Source organism: Dreissena polymorpha, chromosome 1 (assembly GCF_020536995.1).
Source record: "Dreissena polymorpha isolate Duluth1 chromosome 1, UMN_Dpol_1.0, whole genome shotgun sequence".
Lineage (NCBI taxonomy): Eukaryota > Metazoa > Mollusca > Bivalvia > Myida > Dreissenidae > Dreissena > Dreissena polymorpha.
The window spans coordinates 185,808,771-185,826,341 of NC_068355.1; the positions used below are offsets into that span (position 1 = coordinate 185,808,771).

Sequence of the window (17,571 nt, forward strand, 5' to 3'; positions counted from 1 at the left end):
TGTATAGGTTACAGTAGTGCCTATTTCTAAAGAGTTCCTTTTCTCTTCGGTATCAAAAGCATTTTAGTTATCGCAACCATGCTTTTTGTGATTATTTCCTGCATCCTGTGTGTGTCTGCAACATTTTGGCGCATTTCATTGGGGATAGCTAAAAAAACTTCAGCGTACAGTTTATATAGTATTGACAGACCTGTACGCTGAAGCTAACCCCGTATCGAAAGTCAACCAGAGTCGTAACATATTTATGTCACGCTATAAATCAAAGAAAGCTCATTTTCTTGGATACATTTCTACATATATTGGTGAATGAATATAAATTACTGCATCGAGGAATATTTTAAGGTTCAAATGTTTCAAATGCATCTTACAATAAATGAAAATAACTCTCATCAGTCTGAAATTCACAATTTTGACGCCATTGTCGCTTTGTCACGTGACGAGTTTTCATTTGGATACTTTCGGATAAACCTTGACATGTTATGCTGAAATTGTAAACGTTTCTTTCGTTTTCTGAAATCTATTATTTGTGATTAACAACTTACGTGTGGTGGATTATAAGACTGATTTCATTGTGAATCAGGTAGTTTTATATAATATTTACTTTGACTTTGTATTGACACTACAATTTGTTTACAAAATAAGCCAGAATAATTAAAATACCGGGAAATGTCATTCTGAATTTGAAAACACCTGAGCACATGGTTTGTTACTAAAAATAGAAATAACGTCATATGACCGTGAAATCTCGGGAGATTCGCATTTCAAGAAAGTCTGTCAGATTGCTGTTTTTCTCGATATGTAAGAGCAGAATAGATACATTTTAAATGTTTAAGATAGTATTTTGTGAAAGAATATATCAGTTTAATGTGAAAAATGTCAATCTTTCCAATCAAGTACTTGATTTGGGCCAACAACTGCATTTAAAAGCTGTTTTGGACCGGTCTTTGTTAATTGTCAACTTTTCGGGAATTTCTGGTTGACTTTCCTAATGGGGTTGGTCCATAACTATAAAGTCGCGCCAGTCAAAAATCATAAAAAGCGACATTTGAAGTTATGGAAGCCAGAACTACATTTGGGATTACGTTGAAAGATAATTGTTTGGGGTGCATTTATTGAATGCGGGGATTTTGTCGAAATTTCACTTTCGAAACTCTGTTTTCCGAGGGTGCTTGCCTTTGGGCAAATATTACTTTCTTAGAAGTTGCGAGACCATATATTTTTGACTGCATTTATTGAAAGAGTACAGATTTATCTTTAAAATGATACCGGTCTTGCAAAATTTGATGTATAGGAGAAACAAGAAAAATGCTTTGAAAGTTGCCAGTTTTATAATGGGACCCAATGGGAAATGGATTCAGTGTAATATAACCTATACATAGTTCCCGAGATAATAACAGGTGCGCGCTAACAGGAAATGTCCGCCATTTTGTTTGGCAAATACACACAATCGATAGCGCTTTCTACATCTACATCTGATTAATTTTCGTGAATTGTCGTCTTTCTAGAAAAAAACTGACTAAGTAGAACTTATTTAATGCTAAAATGGCAGATAAGCAATCATAAAACTTGTACAAGGATCACATAGAAGGAAAGGAAAGGAAAAGATACGAGGAAAAAACATCCTTGATAGGCGGAAGAGACCCGTACGCTTTGAGTAAGGGTGATCTCGTCAGTGACAATAAATGTCTGCCATCAGTCACATACATTGACATTGTGAATTATTCAATTATCACTAAAAGTGCATATACATTTGAGCAGCTGAAAGCGTACAAATCAATGGAAGCAATCAACCAGTTGAGCTGTGGTTGGGTTCGTGACGTACAGAGCATGACTGTAAATGACAATGTTTTGGTCAGAGCTCCAGATAATAATTTGGTCAAATTCTTATTTACTCCCTATATTAAAAATTAATTCTTATTTTACCCCCTATTTATAAAATTAATTCTTAACAATATGTTACCAAATTATTTTTAGCTCATCTATTTTTTGAAAAAAAATTATGAGCTATTGTTATCACCTTGGTGCGGTGTCGGCGTCTGCGTCGGCGTCCGGTTAAGTTTTGCGTTTAGGTCCACTTTTCTCAGAAAGTATCAATGCTGTTGCATTCAAACTTGGTACACTTACTAACTATCATGAGGGGACTGGGCAGGCAAAGTTAGATAAATCTGGCGTGCATTTTGACTGAATTATGTGCCCTTTTTATACTTAGAAAATTGAAAATTTTGGTTAAGTTTTGCGTTTAGGTCCACTTTTTTCAGAAAGTATCAATGCTATTGCATTCAAACTTGGTACACTTACTTACTATCATGAGGGGACTGGGCAGGCAAAGTTAGATAACTCTGGCATGCATTTTGACAGAATTATGTGCCCTTTTTATACTTAGAAAATTGAAAATTTTGGTTAAGTTTTGTGTTTAGGTCCATTTTATTCCTTAAGTATCAAAGCTATTGCTTTCATACTTGCAACACTTACTAACTATCATAAGGGGACTGTGCAGGCAAAGTAATGTAACTCTGACTGGCATTTTGACAGAATTATGTGCCCTTTTTATACTTAGAAAATTGAAAATTTGGTTATGTTTTGTGTTTAGGTCCACTTTATTCCTACAGTATCAAAGCTATTGCTTTCATACTTGCAACACTTATTAACTATCGTAAGGGGACTGTGCAGGCAAAGTTATGTAACTCTGACTGGCATTTGGACGGAATTATGGGCCCTTTATACCCGTACTTAGAAATTTGAAAGTTTGGTTAAGTTTTGTGTTTTGGTCCACTTTACCCCTAAAGTATCATAGATATTGCTTTCATACTTGGAACACTCGCAAACTATCATAAGGTTACAGTAAAAGGACAAGTTGCATAACTCTAGTTGTCATTTTTACGGAATTATGGCCCTTTTTTGACTTAGTAACTTTGAATATATGGTTAAATTTTGTGTTTCGATCCACTTTACCTCTTAAGTATCAAGGCTATTGCTTTCAAACTTCAAATACTTTCATGCTATCATGAGGTTACTGTACCTGGCAAGTTGAATTTTACCTTGACCTTTGAATGACCTTGACTCTCAAATTATTAAATTTTGCTAAAATTGCCATAACTTCTTTATTTATGATTAGATTTCATTGATACTTTGACAAAACTACTTTTACCTGACATACCACAATAGACTCCACCCAAACCATCGCCCGTGCCCCCCCCCTCCCCCCCCCCCGAATCCCGCCCCCCTATTTTTTTTTTTTTTTTTTTTTAAGATCATCTCACAAATGACCACCACACCCTCAAACTATACCCCCCACCTCACCCACACATTTTTTTTTGAAAAGGTTAAAAAACACAAATATTTATTTTTATTATTTTATGTTTGAAATACCGTCCAACCATCGCACCCAAGAATCCCCACCCCCACCCCCCCACCCCCACCCCCTGATTTTTTTTCCCTTTTTTTCGCATTTTTGGAAGATAATGTAATAAATGTGCACACCCCCACACAATGCACCCCTCTTCACTCCACCCCTCCCTCCTTTGTGATTGAAAATGAGAGTCCCTTCACCTTCAAAAAAAAAATAGATGAGCGGTCTGCACCCGCAAGGCGGTGCTCTTGATTATTCATTGTTTTTGACACATCAACAATTCAACATTCTGGTTTATAGTCTTGGTAAATCCTGGCTTTCCTTCTCCATTTCTTGCTTTCGCATAATCGGACAGCTTTTTCCGGTCTAAACCTCAATGTTTTTTTGTGCTTTAGATTCACAGTCATTTACGCCAGAGCTTACAAGTTGATCAATTATTGACGAAACCATGCTTTGAGTATTTGATTCTAATTGAAAGAATGCATGCAGCATGGACTTTAGACACTGAAATGGCTTTTTTTTTGCCTTCCACGCTTCGATACATCACTTCGGTTGGCCATTTTGATTTTTTTATGTAAAATGGTCACTGACACTTCGGCTTAGGTCATAATGACCTTTTGGTCGCCGTTAAAGTCATATCAAAAACTATATTGAACATTTAATTTTCATGACATATTGAATAGGTATACAGTATATTACTTGAGTATAAAAATTACGATAAGTGTAATTAAAAAGGTACAATAAACAGTAATGACTCGCCTGCAATACTAGGAGAACAGAATCGAGACCGTTTGGCCTTTCGACCGTTCTTAGGTGTGGCTCCTCCGCACAGCAAACGCTTGAGTGGCGTTGACTTAAAGTTGTAGTTTCAATTGAGCGTCTAGACGAGTCAGAACCGGGATGAAATGTTTACCGTATATAATTTGCTACTGAAAGTTTTACGCACGTTTGAAAATTTCAAATTCGTGTTTTATTTTTTCAATGCTTAACTTTACGCAAAGATTTTAAATCTAAATCGTTATTTAAGAAATTCAATTCGTTTTTACGCATATACGCATGTTATCTGGAGCACTGGTTTTGGTGACTGCAAAGGTAAGTAAACTCTATACAATTGTCGTGTTAATATATCTAGATCTAGCATCAAATAAAAATATGAATTTGTCAAAATTTAAGTAAATAGTTTTAACCTGGAAAATCGCATATTTAGTCATTACATAAAAGGAATTAAATGGGAAAAGATAATAGCTTGAGGGGTCCAGGAAATATACCAGTGCCTTGATGGCCCGGTAGTATAGTGTCCGCTTCATATGCAGGATAAAGGTTGTGGGATTGGTCCCTGGCCAAGGCATACCAATATTATACTAGTGGCTCACAAGCAAATACCATGTATGTCGCAATACATTTATAGCTGTAACTGTACAGCTAATCAAACCTAATCTTTATTCTTATTTGTTATTTGTTTGTTTCATTAATAAAAGCTTCTTTATCTTTTAATTTAATTTCTTACAGAATACATTAATTGTGAAGGTATACTGAAACCAATGAAATATATATGGGGATCAGTTTCTGTTTACCTCTTGGTGTTCTTTTTCTGTATATTATTATAGGTTATGAGTTATTATTATATACATTCATTTCAATCTCACTTAGGTTTGACACTCCCAGCAGATGAATGCAACACCACTTCATCCCTGGGTCATAGCCAATAAAGATGGTATGGTAGAGGCAGCACATTGCGACTGCAAGGCTGGTCTCAGGGAGACATGTAGCCATGTCGGAGCCTTGCTTTTACACATAGAGGCTATACATCGCCTCATGTCCCGCAGAACTGTGACACAGGAAAAGGCTTACTGGTCCATGCATAAAGCAGTCGACAAGGTGCCCTATGCTGAAATTTGGGATATCGATTTAACGTCTGTGTCAACCAAAAAAAGGCGTCTTGACAGTGTTATTAATGGTATGTATATATACTAATTATGAGTGGCGTTATACACCTTTAGCAAGGCTTATTTAACTAAGAGACTGTAAGGAACACTTTCACTTTAGTGGCCCATATAATAATGGGCTGATAAGAGACGTAACTTTCTTTCTTTAAAAGTTATGTGTTTCAGGGGGCTGCAGTGACACGCCCCTGCTTTGGCCTTGTACCAAAACTAGCGCATAACTTTGTATATGTATATAATATATAATTATGAGCCGCCTCACTGGTAAAGGCACCATAGGCAATCGCGATCAGTTCAGACCCAGGTCAGCCTGCACTAGAATGCGCAGTCTGATCAGAATCGTGACTGTTTGCTATTCAAGTTATTAATTCTCAGGATGTTAAACAAGAAGTTTAGATCTTTTTTGAAAGCATGTGTTATCTGGATCTAGACTGGTCACAATTATATTGAGGTCCTTTTTCTTATGTGGGCTGTGACATGGCACATATGTGTTTCATTGTACAATTGAATATCTTTGTACATTTTTTTATTGATGGGCACTGTTGTATTTCAGGTGAGGACGTTCAACAAGAGCGACAACCTTTGAAATTGCCATATGTACCTGAACCGACCGCACTAGAAAGGTGGGAGTTGTTGCGAGATTTGCATGCCGCAAACACACATTCGTCGGTTCTAACTGTCTCGTCTGGATTCCAGGATGAATTTATGCCGCACATTCTTCAAGATGGAAATCTACCTCAGCCCCTTGTGGATCTATGGGATGACAGGTATTTAGATATGTCCCCGGAAGCTCTGAGAGCGCACTGTATTGAGCTCAGTAGAACTTTAACCGTGACTGAAGAGCAGGCAATAAATGCCGAAAGGCTCACTCGATACCAGAGCAAATGTAAAAAGTGGTTTCGCTTTCGGTTAGGAAGAATAACTGCTTCCATCATGAAATCTTTGTGTACAACAAGCAGCGAGAATCCTGCCTTATCAACTGTCTTGGCTGTATGCAGTACCAAGCGCTTCAGATCGAAAGCCACTGACTATGGGATTAAACAGGAAAACATTGCTCTGAAGGAATATGAAAAACGAATGAGGACAAAACACGAGAACTTTACCATAACAAGATGTGGACTGTGTATCAACTCAGAGTACCCTTACATTGGTGCAAGCCCGGATGGTTTTGTGAAATGTGATTGTTGTGGTGAAGGTCTGGTTGAAATAAAGTGCCCTTTTACTGCAAAGGACCATGGCCTTGCTAATATTCTATATCTATGTGATGGCAAGCTTAAAGACAGTCACAAGTACGCGTACCAAGTGCAGACACAGCTCCTTGATTATTGTGATTTTGTTGTATGGTCTCCATTGGATATATTTGTTCAAAGGATTGAACCCGATATTAAACTGGGTGATGAAATTGTAGAAAAATCACAGGCCTTTTTCACTCATGCTGTTTTACCTGAACTGACAGGAAGTCTGATTTCCAGAGAAAGGCTGCATAAGCAAACTCCGCGGACAGGAATATTGTTCAGTGATGTGTGCCCAAATGGTCCGCAAAGTGCTAATCAACATCCCAAAGCTGCTCAGCCCCTTTCCCCGGTGAAAATAAGTACCCAATCCATGTGTAATTCCTCTGTAAAAAGTGACGAGGACATCAGTCAGTTCGACGGAGCTTCTCAAGAATTACGTTGTGTTTGTGGTGATATTGCAGATAAAAACACTGAATGTACTGTGAAATGTGCAAATGAAAACTGTCCACATGGTTTCCTGCATTTTAAATGCATTTCAATCAAAAGAAAACCCAAACCCTCATATTACTGTCCATCATGCAGACATAAGATGTGGAAGTAATATCCACTTGTGATACTTAACTGTGATTGATACAGATACAAGTTTTTGTTGAGGATGACCATGGCATTGATATTTCTGAAAACATCTCGGAAGCAGACCAGACGTAATGAAACACAGCATCTGGTCTGTTTCCTTGATGTTTGACATTCAGACAATATTTCTTTATGAAAATAAATGGGGCATAAAATATGCATTGTAGTATTATAAATTGTTTCTTTGATACTTAAATAATATATCTTTCCTTTTTATAATTTTCATGAAAGAATGTAAATTATAAAAATAACTGTGTTTCAGGTAGTCATTAAATCAGGTTTTAAATTTAAGAATTATTATTAAATCAGTAATGTATTATACTTATTCTTTTACTTCTGAACATTTTTAAGCTAAAAAGATTGTACATTATTAGAATAATTTACAAACCACTACTATAAAGTTTTTCTTTCATTTATACATGTATGCATTGACTTTATACTAATTAACAGCTTAAGTTTTAATCAGTTTTAGTTGCTTCCCACTTCATGATAACTGTGATATAACAAATATTTGGTATGTGTTATTTATGCATGTAATAACTGGTATGATATCTTGAAAGTGCAGTCTGATCAGGATCCAAACTGTTTGCTATTCAGTCAGTAAAACAAAGATGTTAATCCAATAGTCTGGATTTTTATAAGACTGTGTTTTTATAAGCAGGCTGATATGGATCAAAACTGGTCGCATTTGCCACAAGGTCTCTTTTCCTGTGACACTGTATCATCATGCTATGCACATGTATGCCTGTCTCATCATTAATTAAATGTGCTTTTCCTGTGACACTGTATCATCATGCTATGCACATGTATGCCTGTCTCATCATTAATTAAATGTGCTTTTCCTGTGACACTGTATCATCATGCTATGCACATGTATGCCTGTCTCTTCATTAATTAAATGTGCTTTTCCTGTGACACTGTATCATCATGCTATGCACATGTATGCCTGTCTCATCATTAATTAAATGTGCTTTTCCTGTGACACTGTATCATCATGCTATGCACATGTATGCCTGTCTCTTCATTAATTAAATGTGCTTTTCCTGTGACACTGTATCATCATGCTATGCACATGTATGCCTGTCTCTTCATTAATTAAATGTGCTTTTCCTGTGACACTGTATCATCATGCTATGCACATGTATGCCTGTCTCTTCATTAATTAAATGTGCTTTTCTTGCAAAGCTAAGGCCACATCAAATTGTTTACTTGTTGTTTTTTTAAACAAATATGTATTTTTTTCTGAAGCAAGCAAAAAAAAAAAAGAAATTTAGTTTTTATAATTTTTATATTTATGCCATCAACAAGATTTATCCTCCGCTACAGATGCCAGAAATTCTATCGAAATTAAGCAACATATATGAACAGAAGCAAGCAAACAAATACTATATACATGCATAAGAACATTCTGTTTTCCTTTTCTGAATAAATTAGAGCGAGTATCTTGTTATCAATTCGATGTGGCTGTCGTCTAATATATTATTCCTTTCATATAGCATGTGCTACTGTTTGCCTTAGTGCTATCAGCTTATGGTTTGCATGTTTGATGTTAAATAAATCTTGAATATTTTATGTTGTTGGTGTTACTTGTAAAGTATGCGTCCATTCATATAAAATTAGTTGCTTACGGCGATTGTGACCGATTTGGATTCGAAACCAGATCTGCCTCCACTTAAAAGCGTAGTCTCGCTACTAGTCTGAGCAGAATCCAAACTGTTCGCCATTCAGTCAATAAAAAAAATCACAGATCCAATCTGTTTGTTATTCAGTCAATAAAGCAATGCACAGGCTGATCTGGATCAAAACTGGTCACAATCACCTTAAGGTCCATTTTCCTGTGATGTGACTCATAAAGTTCTGAAATGTCTCAAGCACTGCACAAAAAAGAAAAATTGTGTTTATATATTTTATTAAGTGACAGAAATAAATAAATATACATTACATAATCATTCTTTGAATATGTTACCACTAGTATGTAAAACTGATTCAGGTCGCCGCATAACCAAGCCTGGCATTTCAAGATGGTGTTATTTAAAAATTATTTTTGCATTCATTCAAAATTATACAATATATACACGTTTAAATCGAAATGCAATATAAAGACGAAGCATAATCTTCTGTCACTTTAGACTTTTTCTTATGATATCTAGACAGTAATATATATCAGGTAGCACATACATTTCATATGATCCTTTAGATGTCACTTTCATGTTGTTTTGACAGTTACCTTCATAAAAAACTTATTAATTGAACCCAACTACAGATTCATTCATGTTGGTTAACGCACAACAAACAGTAGCTATTTCATCAATTGCGGGAACACTTCCGTTTTGGTTCATGAAGTAGTCTATGGGAAGTTTATCTTGCAAGATGGTATATTTGCTGCGGACAAGACCTATGACTTTTTCAACATGGATTCTCACATGCGCAATTTTCCGAGTTGTTTCAACATCTATGGCTGACAACTGGGCCTTACCACGCATAAATGCTGGTATATTTATTTCCGCACAATGAACACCGACACTGTCTGCAATGTCAAAATCACGATCTGCTAAAACTAAATCACCTGGCAGAAGCTTGCCTAAAATACCACAACCTTCAGTTATAGACTTTTCAGAGGCCCTGCCGCCCCACCCTGAAGAAAGAAATGAAATAGATCCTTGGGGTGTTATTCCAATCAAGAATTTAACAGTATTGTTATGTTTGTTATTGCTCCAAGTCTGAGCTCTTGCTATAAGTCCTTTAGGTCTTTGAATAAATATTTCAAAACAGTCAATTATGACAGCAGTTTTTTTGGAGAAGTGTGTTCTGAATTCCATTGGCATTGTCTTCTGTAACTCCTCTCTCTCTGGCCAGTAAATCAAGTGTTTCAGTCTGATGTACAGAATGTGTATCATGACTAGAAAAATCCTAGACACTGTTGATGTGGAGACACCAAACCTGTAAGCTAAGTCTTGCACCGGCATATTGAGTTTAAGGCGCATCAATGTCATTAAAATATCCCCAAGCCTATATTTTTTGTACAGATGAATGGAGTTACTATGTTGAGCACTATCACAAGGACGCGGAAGTTCGGCAGACCTGTATAGTATTTAACCTTTTCATTGTCATGTTCAAAACTTTCCTTTGACAGCTGATGTGCTTGCAATTCAGCTTTCAGCTGCATGTTCTCAGAGATCAGTCTTTGTATTTCACTATCTACCTGACTCTGTGTTACTCATAGAGTAGATGGGCTCTCCAGAAGTTCACTTTCGACAGAGTGATTAGGGGGCTTGGAAGTACTCTCAGAGGCAAGTGGCACGGCTGTGAATATTTCATGAATCTCAGGCGATTCAGACTGTAACTCAATAAGTGCTCTGGCCACATGGTGCTTCTCTTGAACCTCATCCCTATCCAACTTCCTCTGGTATCTGAAATTAAACAGCATACTACAAATAACATGTACTTAGTATAGAGACAGACCAACTTACCAACACTGAGACTCACTGACTCTTGTACAATGCCAGTTTGAACCCATCAAATCCAGATAGCAGATTGGGTAGTCATTTTTCATGCATTTTCAGATCAAACCACATTTATCATACATGTATAGTGTACCTTTTTTTGTTAGTTTCTATCTTCTTCTCTTTCTTCAAAGATTTACTTGGTGTCAGGTCTTCTCCAAGAAGAAGTGTTGGGGCCCAATCAGGATTGGATCTTTCATACATACTAGACGGTTTGCCTGAAAAACAGAGTGTCATTAAAATTGAACTATCAAATAAGCATACGAGATGTTAATATTCTTAGTGCATTGTCATAGAAAAATGTACACTTGTTCAGAATCTGATCTATGCAAAGAAATATGCATTGACTGCACTTTACCGCTGCATGAGGTCTGAGCCAGCCTAACAATAACAATAACAGCCTAACATATCTATAAATAGAAAGCGCAGGCTTTAACTTGTAAAGTAGAACATCAATATATCCATTTCAATTACCGTTTATGAAATGATCGGAGCAGATTTTCGAGTATTTTGTCGGCGCATCTTTCCGGTTGATATTTGCCAGCCACAGTCGTCGCCGATCTTCGCTCAAAGTTTTCGTGAAATCGCCTTCATTTTCTCTAACAGTTGGAATTGAATAGAAATCTCGTCTTACTGAATTATCTGCTCCATTGCAGCAACCTTTAACCCAACATGACACACCCATATTTTACTAAAAATAGATGAATTCGTCATCTGTTGTAGGTCAAGCGTAAGTGCGTTTGTTTGCCAAACAAAATGGCGGCGGTGTAAAAAGTACCTGGATGTGTGACGTCACATGAAAAATATGTATATAAAGGGGCCGTTCAACATATTGGTAAATTGACAAAATTTTAAAAAAGTTCTTTCAGATTCGCAAATTTTCGTTTTTGTTATGCCCCCCCTCGAAGAAGAGGGGGTATATTGTTTTGCACATGTCGGTCGGTCTGTCCGTCCGTCAGTCCATCCACTAGATGGTTTCCGGATGATAACTCAAGAATGCTTAGGCCTAGGATCATGAAACTTCATAGGTACATTGATCATGACTGGCTGATGACCCCTATTGATTTTCAGGTCACTAGGTCAAAGGTCAAGGTCACAGTTACTCGAAACAGTAAAATGGATTCCTGATGATAACTCAAGAATTATTAGGCCTAGGATCATGGAACTTCATAGGTACATTGATCATGACTGGCAGATGACCCCTATTGATTTTCATGTCACTAGGTCAAAGGTTGAGGTCACAGTGACTAAAAACGTATTCACACACTGGCTGCCACTACAAATGACAGCCCATATGGGGGGCATGCATGTTTTACAAAACAACCCTTGTTATGATCTTTTTGAGGAAATAGTAATACTGACAATTTACCATGCTCTTAAATATCCATTATATGCATCTTTTGACGATTTGAAAACCTGAAAATTATAAAGCGTCATGTGACGCAAAATGATTGAATAATTTGGAAAGTTTTGTTGTTGTAGTTATATTTTGGGAAACTACAAGGATTGCTTATATAGGTAAAAAATACATCTGGTCTAAGCATGAGCATGGATGGTCTAGTGGTTTAGGTGGGAGACTTTTTACTCCAGGACTCCAGGGGTCAGTGGTTCAAGCCCTGTTGAGGGTTACTTTTTTTCCTTTTTTTAAATTGTATTGTTTTTTTACTGGAGATGTTTAGGTCAAATGTTTAAATTTATTAATATAAAGCATTTAATGACATGTTTCTAGACATGCCAAAATCTGTTGGACGGCCCCTTTAAGCAAGGTTTGTGTGTGCTCTGTTTATCCTTTTTAAGTTATAGAGATAAATTAGACACACAAAAAACAACAAAATGTCTTTTTAGACGTTCTGAAAGCATAGAAAACATGATGAAATGGTATATAATGAGATTCAGTTTATATCGAATAAAATTTGCAATCACAGTTATATGACATGAACATTTTTGGAATATTGATGATACCTATCCCACTAAGAATATAATTTTATGAAAAAAAATTCCCTTAGAAAACTTTTATCTTTTTGACGCCATAAACAAAGTTGAAATATACAAGAAAATAATTGATTAAAATAAATAAAAATAAATTTGCAAGCAATACTTTTTACCCATGAATTAGGTAGTTATTAAGACAGCGCTATTGACCCGTACTTGGTTGTTGATGCATTACTTGTTACCCTTACAGTTTACACGGTGTCAACAAGTCTCTGACTTTAACATCAGTATAGACTAATGCTGCTGGGACGCCGCCGGCATTCACTGGGGCTCCGCCGGCATTCACCGGGGCTCCGCCTGGGCATTACCAGCGATGACTGGGGTTAAACTGTAGCTCTGCTGGGGTCTGATGCCAGTATAGCCCCTGTGAGTGCCTGTGGAGTTACGGTATATTGGGGCTCTGGCGGGACACTGCCAGCTTTCACCGGGGCTCCACCTGGGCATTAACAGCGACAACTGTGGCTCTGCCGGGGCTTCACCGGGATAAACCGTAGCTAGTCCGGGGTTGACCGGGACTCTGCCGTGTTGTTGACCGGCTTCAACCAGGGCAGCGTTGGGAAATAGTGTGACCGCATAAACAAATTTCTACGCATCATCCCGGTTCTCGCCGGTCAACCGGCATTAGCAAACCGGGATGGACTGGGGCTCTACCGGCAATAGTGAGACTTGGGCTTTAAGTAGAAATTATATTTCACTTTTTTTGTATCAATTAAATGTTCAACCACTCAGTTTCACTGATTTTTAATCAGCAATCATGGTTTTTTTTACCTTATATTACAGACGCCGAATATAGGCGTCTTCCCCCACCAAACTAGGCTGTTCTTTTCCCCTTTCCGGTCTAAAAAATTCCCCCTTCAATTTTTTTTTTTAATAGAAAGATGTGTCTCGTGATTATAATATCTCAATTCTATTTTAAGTTAATCTTGTTAAACGTACTAAATTATGAAAAAAAGCAATGAATATAGTGCAAACATGTACAAATGTTATAATGAGAGAGTAAGTATTTTCTCCCCAAAGTAGAAAATTGTGCGTAAAATTTCCCCCACATAAGGGCTAAAGGCCCCATACCCCACAACCCCCCAAAACACCTGCCTGAAATCAGAGTAGATGAGTTATAGACATTGATTAAAACAGTTTTTATTTTTCCCTCAAATATGTCTCTTTGCACTCTATTTTCCCCTTTCACCCAGCGTCCAGCGTCTTCCCCTTTCCCTAAAAAAAACCCTGGCAATTTTTTTTCTCTTGCCAACAGTGTCTTTCTTAACTTTAAGCATTTTATTTTTGTTTCTTATCTGAACAAATATTATTTTAATAAAACTCAGCAAATCATATGTGCTGTCTGACATTGGATAGCTTATGACAAGGGTGAATATATTGCAAAGCAAGCTATGTACACTAACTTTTCATAATTATGCTCTAGACATAAAGTATGAAAAGAAACAAAGTGAATTATCTCAAAAGCAATAGGGCCACTGATAAATGCAATATTTATATGGCTCTGTAATAGCCAAGGACACACAAAACACAAGTATTTTCTTAAAGCTGCATTTTTTATGTCCCCCACTATAGTAGTGGGGGACATATTGTTTTTGCCCTGTCTGTTGGTCTGTTGGTTGGTTGGTCTGTTGGTTGGTTGGTTGGTTGGTTTGCGCCAACTTTAACATTTTGCAATAACTTTTGCTATATTGAATATAGCAACTTGATATTTGGCATGCATGTGTATCTCATGGAGCTGCACATTTGAGTCGTGAAAGGTCAAGGTCAAGGTCATCCTTCAAGGTCAGAGGTCAAATATATGTGGCCAAAATCGCTCATTTTATGAATACTTTTGCAATATTGAAGATAGCAACTTGATATTTGGCATGCATGTGTATCTCATGGAGCTGCACGTTTTGAGTGGTAAAAGGTCAAGGTCATCCTTCAAGGTCAGAGGTCAAATATATATGGCCCAAATCGCTTATTTTATGAATACTTTTGCAATATTGAAGATAGCAACTTGATATTTGGTATGTATGTGTAACTTATGGAGCTGCACATTTTGAGTGGTGAAAGGTCAAGGTCAAGGTCATCCTTTAAGGTCAGAGGTCAAATATATGTTTCCCAAATCGCTTATTTTATGAATACTTTTGCAATATTGAAGATAGCAACTTGATATTTGGCATGCATGTGTATCTCATGGAGCTGCACATTTTGAATGGTGAAAGGTCAAGGTCAAGGTCATCCTTCTAGGTCAAATATATGGGTCAAAATTGCTCATGTAATGTAACTTCTGCAATATTGAAGCTAGCAATTTTATATTTTACATGCATGTGTAGCTCATGGAGCTGCACATTTTGAGTGGTGAAGGGTCAAGGTCATCCTTCAAGGTCAAGGTCATCATTCAAGGTCAAACTTCATATAGGGGGACATTGTGTTTCACAAACACATCTTGTTTCATTCTTAAAACATGGCAATTTTTCACTTGTCTTTACTTCTACATCCTGTATCCTTGATGTACATTGTAAAACAGACATAGCAACCTACATGTACATTGTATGTGATTGAGATAAATATTATTTGATTTCAGATTTATAATAAGATATAATAAACCTTTAATAACACATTAAAATTAACCTTTAATTAAACATTAAAATATATTGGTGGCAATGATAGCAGCACTCCCCGCACCCTCCCAAACAATTAAATCAGGTAGCAATTTTGGTTAGTTGATTTCAATTAGATGGTTTTTTATTCATAATTTGAGAATCTGATAAGGTGTTTGATGGCTGAACAGGTATTAAGGCATTAATAATATGTATTAACAGAGTTGTGTTTACCTTTTTGGGAAATAATTAATGAGCAAATTATGTTTCTGTTTTGAATACACAGTTGATGTACAGAGGAAACTTTGGCAAGCAGGGGGCTAAAGCATTTTACGCAAGAGAAATAGAACCTGAGTCCAACTTGGACATTCACAGACCTCCCTCCTGTCTAGGTGGAAGCGACAGTTGTTGGAACAGTTATATTGTGAGCAGCTGAAATGTTACTCAAGCTAAACACATGACACTATACTGGCCCCCTCCTTTTTAGGTGGAAGTGACAGTGGTTGGGATAGTTATCTAGTGAGCAGCAGAAACAGAATTCAAGCCAAACACTGGACCTGTACTGACCTCTCCTCTGTTGAGTTGGAAGTGACAGTTGTTGTCTAGGGAGCAGCAAAAATAGAACTCAAGCCAAACCCTGGACATGTACTGACCTCCCTCATGTTGAGTTGGAAGTGAAAGTGGTTGTCTAGTGATCAGCAGAAATAAAATTCAAGCCATACACTGGACCTGAACTGACCTCCCTCCTGTTTGGGTGGAAGTGACTGTGCCTCGGATAGTTGTCAAGTCAAGAATCACAAGCCAAGTCGTGTCAGGTAAGATTACATTGATATATATAACAGCCGCAGCCTTAGAGGCATGCAGCTCAATCACAGATTGCGTGTTCATCTGAGGTTCAAATGCTATTTTGGTCAGTCATTGTCTGTTGTCAAGTGTGTGTTGCCTGTCATTTCATGTATAATTGTTTGACATCTTAATTGAAGCCACAGGAAAGAAGTTTAAAAAACTTGAAGTGTCAGTCCTAACCCAATTAAGAAGAAATTCATATTTGATACTGTGTCACACAGTGTGTTTAACTGTTGTCAATTTGTGTTTAAAATTGTAATTTTAGACATTTATTCACTGCAGTCAATATTAAGTTGTTCTAAGCAATTATCCAGTCATTATCAAGCCTGTTATTTATTACTTGTATCAATTAAGTAAAATAATTTTAAATTATGTGTTTTCCATAACTTTCATTAATTAACATTAAAGCATGTTTATGACATGTTCACGTCTTTAGTTCATGTCTGAAAGTATATGCAGTATGTATCTCAGTTTTATAAAGACATTAAGAACTTTTAAAATTCAATGAAGTGAATTTACTTTTAATTCCTGGACACACAGAGAAGTTTGGTACAATTTTTAACTTTGAGTTGTCTCCCTTGGACTTGCGTTACTGGTATATCTCACTTCCATTTCCAATGGTAAAAGTTTGGTACAAATTTTAAATTTTGAGTTGTCTCCCTTGGACTGTCATTTATTGGATATCTCACGTCCATTTCCAATGGTAAAATATTGTAGCCAATCCTTGAATAATGTGAAATTCCATGATGTTTGATCTATATCCCATCAGATTAGAATATGTAATATATCCTGTCATTATGCTCCCCCCAAAAATTGTGGGGGGAGCATATAGTTGCTGCTTTGTCTGTCCGTCCGTGTGTCCGACCGTCCGTGCACAGTTGTTGTCCGGGCTATTTCTCAGCAATTAATGACCGGAATTCAATGAAACTTTATGGGAAGCTTCACTACCAAGAGGAGATGTGCATATTATCAGCCGGTTCTGGTTGGATGATTTTTCACAGAGTTATGGCCCTTTGAAATTTTCCATTAACTATACATATAGTGCAATTCTTGTCCGTGCTATTTCTCAGAAATGGCCCTTTGAAATTTTCTATTAAACAATTCTTGAACCACCAACTACTGTGCCCTCAAGATGTTTCCTTTTATCTGAATATATAGTGCAATATTGTGACAAAAAAAACTTTGGGGAGCCTCACCTGTCTGCCCGGTTTCTTGTTTACACCCTGGTATGTGTGATGTGAATCGAGATTAAAGGTAGACAAAAATATGACTTTTAAGAGGGATTGGCAGGAATGTCAAATACTGGGAACCATGCTGATGATCATGCATTGTTTAACCCCTAAAACGTGATCTACCTAAGTTGAAGTAGGGGTGTTATAAAAAAATGAATGATCATAATCATAGATAATGTGTGTGAAGGCCCAGAGTGTGTCCCAGCACTCCGACCTAATTTGATTGCTAGACTCAAGAAAGTGGAAATGAATTTTG

The 17,571-nt window shown here is 36.9% G+C and overlaps 1 protein-coding gene across 1 annotated transcript in view; it reads left to right on the forward strand.

Annotated features, from left to right (window-relative positions):
* Nucleotides 1-15,592: 15,592 nt before the first annotated feature.
* Nucleotides 15,593-17,571, forward strand: part of LOC127864229 (uncharacterized) — a 108,842-nt gene continuing 106,863 nt past the window's right edge. The window contains exon 1 of the mRNA XM_052403919.1: nt 15,593-16,052. The gene's annotated coding sequence lies outside the window, so the exon portion shown is untranslated. The remainder of the gene's footprint in view (nt 16,053-17,571) is intronic.